Source organism: Oryctolagus cuniculus, chromosome 20, assembly GCF_964237555.1.
Source record: "Oryctolagus cuniculus chromosome 20, mOryCun1.1, whole genome shotgun sequence".
In the NCBI taxonomy this organism is placed as follows: Eukaryota; Metazoa; Chordata; class Mammalia; order Lagomorpha; family Leporidae; genus Oryctolagus; species Oryctolagus cuniculus.
Genome location: NC_091451.1, coordinates 22,188,793 through 22,194,792, shown reverse-complemented (window position 1 = coordinate 22,194,792; position 6,000 = coordinate 22,188,793).

Below are 6,000 nucleotides of genomic sequence, written 5' to 3'. Positions count from 1 at the left end.
ATTAGAGCGTGACAGCCAGGGGACTTTTTGTTCCTTCTGGGTTCTAGGACCAAGAGCAAACACTACTTTGCTGTCTTTTAAATGGGGGCTGTACCGGATGTGTGGCAGTACCGGATCCTGCCAAAGGCCGCCCTGATGCTTACTCCCTGGAGGGGCTTCCCATTAGCCTTTTTTTTTTTTTTTTTTTTTTTTTGGACAGGCAGAGTTAGACAGTAAGAGAGAGAGAGACAGAGAGAAAGGTCTTCCTTCCGTTGGTTCACCCCCCAAATGGCTACGGCCAGCGCTGTGCCGATCTGAAGCCAAGAGCCAGGTGCTTCTCCTGGTCTCCCATGTGGGTGCAGGGCCCAAGCACCACTGCCATCCTCCACTGCCTTCCCGGGCCACAGCAGAGAGCTGGCCTAGAAGAGGGGCAACCGGGACAGAACTGGCTCCCCAACCGGGACTAGAACCAGGGGTGCCGGCACTGCAGGCGGAGGATTAGCCTAGTGAGCCGCGGCGCCGGCCTCCCATTACCTTTGACCTCTCCAGTGCTGCAGCCACAGAGACCTGTACAGCAGTGCTGCTCTGGAAAGTCCAGGGTTGTCTGATGGATTTTCCCTCCCTCTGGGAGTTGCACAGAAGTAGACGGTTTTCTCCGCTTGCCTGGCCCCTGGGCCAGTGATCATGGACTGAGCCCTCTGCCTGGGAGAGGTGGACCAGGTAACCCACCACGGGCCCCCCAGCTCTCAGACTCTGGGTGGAGAGCCCGATGTGCAGGCTGCAGCGGCCGAGCCCAGGAGTCTGTTTTCTGCGTGCTGGGGGAACTGCGGGGCTCGTGTTGTATGTACTTAATAACGTGCGGATCAGTCCCACCAGAACCGGAGTCCTCACACATCGCATTTTTTCTGATGCATTTTTAAATGTTTGGGAAATACCTGTGTTACAAACAGGGGCTACTGGGGCTGGCGCTGTGGCATAGTGGGTTAATGCCCTGGCCTGAAGCACCAGCATCCCATGTGGGCACTGGTTCGAGACCCGGCTGCTCCACTTCCGATCCAGCTCTCTGCTGTGGCCTGGGAAAGCAGTAGAAGATGGCCCAGGTCCTTGGGCCCCTGCACCCACGTGGGAGATCTGGAGGAGGCTCCTGGCTCCTGGCTTCGGACCGGCTCAGCTCCGGCCATTGCGGCCAATTGGGGAGTGAACCATCGGATGGGGGACCTCTCTCTCTCTCTCTCTCTGCCTCTCCTCTGTGTAACTCTGACCGTCAAATAAATAAATAAATAAATCTTAAAAAAAAATCAGGGGCTACTTTTTCATATCTTAACACAAAAGCATGTATCTTAGCAGGAACATGGTTAATTTTAAAATTACTCAGTTTACAAATGACTTGAAAGTATGTTGCCCCGAGGCTGTTTAATATGAACATTCTAGAAAGGTCTTTTAAATTTTTTATTTATTTAAAAGCTAGAGGAGAGAGGGGGGGGGGGGGAGAGAGGTATTCCATCCACTAGTTCACTACCCAAATAACCACAACAGCCAGGGCTAGGCCAGGCTGAAACCAGGAGCCAGGGACTCTTTCTCGGTCTCCCACGTGAGTGTATCATCTCCTGCCTCCCAGGTGCATTAGTAGGGAGCTGGATCAGAAGTGGAGCAGCTGGGACAGGAACTGGGGCTCCAGTGTGGGATGCTAGGAGTTGCAGGCAGCAGCTTGATCCGCTGCACCACACCGCTGGCCCCCTAAAGGGTCTTGAGACAGTCTGCACAGCCCTGGGTCCGCCTCCCTCAGGGCTGCATGCACGCCTCCAGTCCTGCCTCCTCGCCCAGCCGCAGTCTCTCTGCCTCTGAGTCTCTCTCCTGGACTCCAGGGCTGTGCTGACCTTGCTTCCCTAACACTAGAGCCCTTTCCTGAAAGGTGTCCTTGGAGGTCAGGGGGAGGAGGAGGACACAGATGTCCATAGGCACCCACGTAAACCCACAGCAACAATATCCGCTGGGAAGGGCCCCCTGCCAGTGAGAGCAGATGCTGGCCAGAGTCCTGGAGGGCCCTGTGCAAACAGCGTGGAGAGTGACAGGCGGCCTCATAGCCGACTGTAGAAGGAAGCCACAGAGTTGGAGGAGCCCCTGACGGCCGGGGTGGGGGCTTCCTGCCGGGCCCCAGGCTTGGAGGGCTGTGTACTGCATATGCCCCGCCCTAGGTTCTGAGACCCCCTACGCTCAGCAACCCGCATCGACGTTCACACACGTGGGCTTCCTCGTTTTTCTTGAATACAGCCCACTTCCAGAAGATCGCACAGTCACATAGATTTTCACTAAGACCAGCGTCTCAGTCTGTTTTTTGCTGCTGTAACAAAACTCCTGAGACTTAAAAAGAACAGAAATTTATTTCCCCACAGTCCTGGCAGCCGGGAAGTCCAGGGCGGAAGCGCCCGCATCTGGTGAGGGCCCTCTTGCTGTGTCCTCACGTGGTGGAAGCAGAGGGAGTGAGGCCACTCCCACACGGCCTTTTTATAGTGGCAGTGATCAGTTCACGAGGGGAGATCCTTCATCACGAAAACGCTGCCCGTGAGGTCCCACCTCCCAACAGGGTTGCACTGGAGATTACGTTTGTTTTCTAACATTTATGTATTTATTTAAAAGGCAGAGTTACAGAGCGAGAGGCAGAGAGAGAGAGAGAGAGAGAGATCTTGCCGCCGCTGGTTCATGCTCCAAATGGCCACAATGGCTGGGGCTGGGCCAGGCCAACGCCAGAGCCAAGAGATTCTGAGTCTCCCATGTGGTACAGGGAGGGATGTGGGATCTGGGCCAGATGACTTGGGCCATCTTCTACTGCTTTCCCAGGCCACAGCAGGGAGCCGGATCAGAAGTGGAGCAGCTGGGACTCAAACTGGTGCCCATATGGGATGCCAGCATCACAGGAAGCCGCTTAACTTGCTGTGCCAAAGGCCGGCCCCAAGATTAAGTTTCTACTGAACAAACTTTGTGGGACAAATACCATAGCAAAAACATGCCCACGAAACACAGGCATAAAGCCTTGTCCCAGTTTCCAGGGAACTTTGTCTCCCTCCAATGACTGCTCATCCTACAGGCGAGCACGGTCCTGATTTGTAACAGCAACCTTGAGTTTTGCTTATTCTTAACCTCACAGACGTGGAAATGCACAAATGTTTTTGTCTTATTTGGCTCAGCACTGTATTTGTAAGATTCATTCGGAGCTGACATTGTGGCATAGAGGGTAAAGCCACTGCCTGCAATGCCAGCATCCCACATGGGTGCTAGTTCATGTCCTGGCTGCTCTACTTCGAACCCAGCTCCCTGCACATGTGCCTAGAAAAATCAGTAGGAGATGGCCTCACTGCTTGGGCCCCTGCACCCATGTGGGAGACCTGGATGAAACTCCTGACTTCTGGCTTCAGCCTGGTCTAGCCCCAGCCATTGTGGCTATTTGGAGAGTGAACCAGGGGATGGAAGAATTCTCTCTCTCTCTCTCTGCCTCTGCCTCTCTGTAACTCTGCCTTTCAGAGAAATAAGTAAATCTTAAATATATATATATATATATATATATATACCCAAGAGCAAGCATTTCCCTCGTGTGAAGACACCTGGTCCCACACTGGGATGCCTGAGTTTGATTCCAGCTCCCAAGTCCAGCTTCCTGCCAGTGCAGACCCAGGGAGGCACCAGGGATGGCGCGACTAATTAGGTTCCTGCCACCCACATGGGAGAGCTGGATTTTGTCCCTGGCTCCTGGCTCTGCCCCGGCCCTGTAGGCCTTTGCAGGAATAAACTAGCAGACGGGAGCTCTCGGTTTCCTTGCGTCTGCCCCTCAAAGAAATGAAAAAATAATAAACAGTGTTATGCGCGGGTCGGCAGCCTCCTACGATGACTGCAGATGGTCCCCGTCTCTGGCTATCAAAGCCGTGTGGAAGCACCGCTCCTTGAGCCAAGAGTGGCCCTGGTTCGCCTCTAGGCAACTCATGCCTGGCCCTGCTCACACGCCATTCCGCAGGACCATGGACACGTTCTCAGGACTGCCGGGCTAAAAGACGCGATGTGCTTCTGTAATGCTGACAAATGCTGCCCGCCGCCGTGGTTTATGCTAAGCTAAACAATGTATGAGACCACACACTTGCCATTATAGGGTGTTAGCAAACTTGATTATTGTTGATAGGAGAAGAATTTCTCTTATTAGGCATTTTCATATGCTTAAGAGTCGCCTGTATTTCCCCGTTTATGAAACGTCTCTGATAATTTCCTTGGGTTGTTTTTATATGAGATTGCTGGTCTATTTCTCTTTGATTTGTAGGGGCTCTCTATACTTTCAATAAATTAGCTCTCCTCTTGGTGGAATTACAAATATCTTGCCCAGGTTCTCATCAGCATTTGCTTCTCATACTATTCATGGAGACATTTTTTATCTCTATGAAGTCTAAACTAGCAATCTTTTCTTTCATGGCTTCTGGGGTTTGTGTCATACTTAGGAAGGCCTTTCTCCCTGGTAGGTTATAAAAGCATTTTCCTTTTTTCCTAGGATTTTTTTTTTAAGATTTATTTATTTATTTGAAAGTCAGAGTTACACAGAAAGAGAAGGAAAGGCAGAGAGAGAAAGAGGTTTTCTATCTGCTGGTTCACTCCCCAAATGGCTGCTACAGCCGGAGCTGGGCTGATCCAAACCCAGGAGCCAGGAGCTTCCTCTGGGTCTCCCACACGGGTGCAGGGGTCCAAGCACTTGCCACTGCTTTCCTAGGCCATAGCTGAGAGCTGGATGTGAAGTGGAGCAGCCGGGTCTCAAACCAGCACCCATGTGGGATGCCGGCACTGCAGACACTGCTTGACCCACTACACCACAGCTTCAGCCCCTCCTAGGACATTTTGAGTTTCATTTGTCTTTGTTTACATCCTTGGGTGGTGTGCAGTTTGCCCTGGTGTAAAGAGTGAAGCATGGATCCATGTTAAGTCCTCTGCAGAGCACCACCCAGGGGTCCTTACCCCACTAATGAATAATCTCTTCCCCACTGACTGAACGGCTCCCTTTGTCAAGTCCTCAGTTCCCATGTGCGTTTAGATCTGTTTCACTCTTCTCCTCTTTTGCTATAGATGTATAAATTTTAATACCTGGTAGAGTTAGCCTCCTTCTGTCATGCCTGGCTATTTTCATTCATCTCTCCATACGAACTTGGGAACAGACTGACTTAAGATCTTTGTTACGAATCCTACTGGTATTTTTGTTGGCGATCACGCTGGGTTTATAGATGAACAAGAAGTGACGGCTCTGTGATGCTGAATATTTGTTTGGGAGTCTGGTTTGTGTTCTTCATTAGCATTTTAAAGTTTTCTAGAATATGCACGTTCATTCCTAAGTATTTTATCTTTTATGTTTTCTGCTATTGTCAGATGAGTCTTTTCTTCCTTTACAACATGCAATTGGACGTTGTGCATACAAGCTCCATTGATTTCTGACAATTAATTTGTATTTTTGTTTTGTTTGTACGTTTTTGGTCAGTCCTCTTTAGTTTCTAGGTAAACAATCCAATGATATCATTTGAAAATATAATTTTATCTTTTCTAGCTTCTAGATTTTTATTTTCATTTTCTTGTCTAACTGTTTTGTCTAAGTCTTGCAGAGCAATTTTAAATAATAGTGATGACTGGTGGACATCTTTCTTTTGTTCCTTGATTTAATGAAATTGCTTCCAGTATTCTCAGTTAAGCACAATGCTAGCTTTGGATTGAGACAAACATATTTTATCTTATTAAGGAAACACCCAGGCAATCCTAATGTTGAATGACCCTTGCATTCCTGAAACAAGCTTCATTTAGTCATGGTGAATCACCCTTGCATCCAGAGCCAGTCCGAGTTCACATTCTGACGCCTCTACTCCTTAGTGACTTGCATTCAGGCAAAATAACCTGACTTGTTTATGACTCAGTTCCCTTGTCTTTGAAACGGGGATGAGAACATTCACAAGGTGGTTGTGAAAGTCAACCCAGGGCAGGGAAGGCTGAGCACCTTACCCCAGGTTT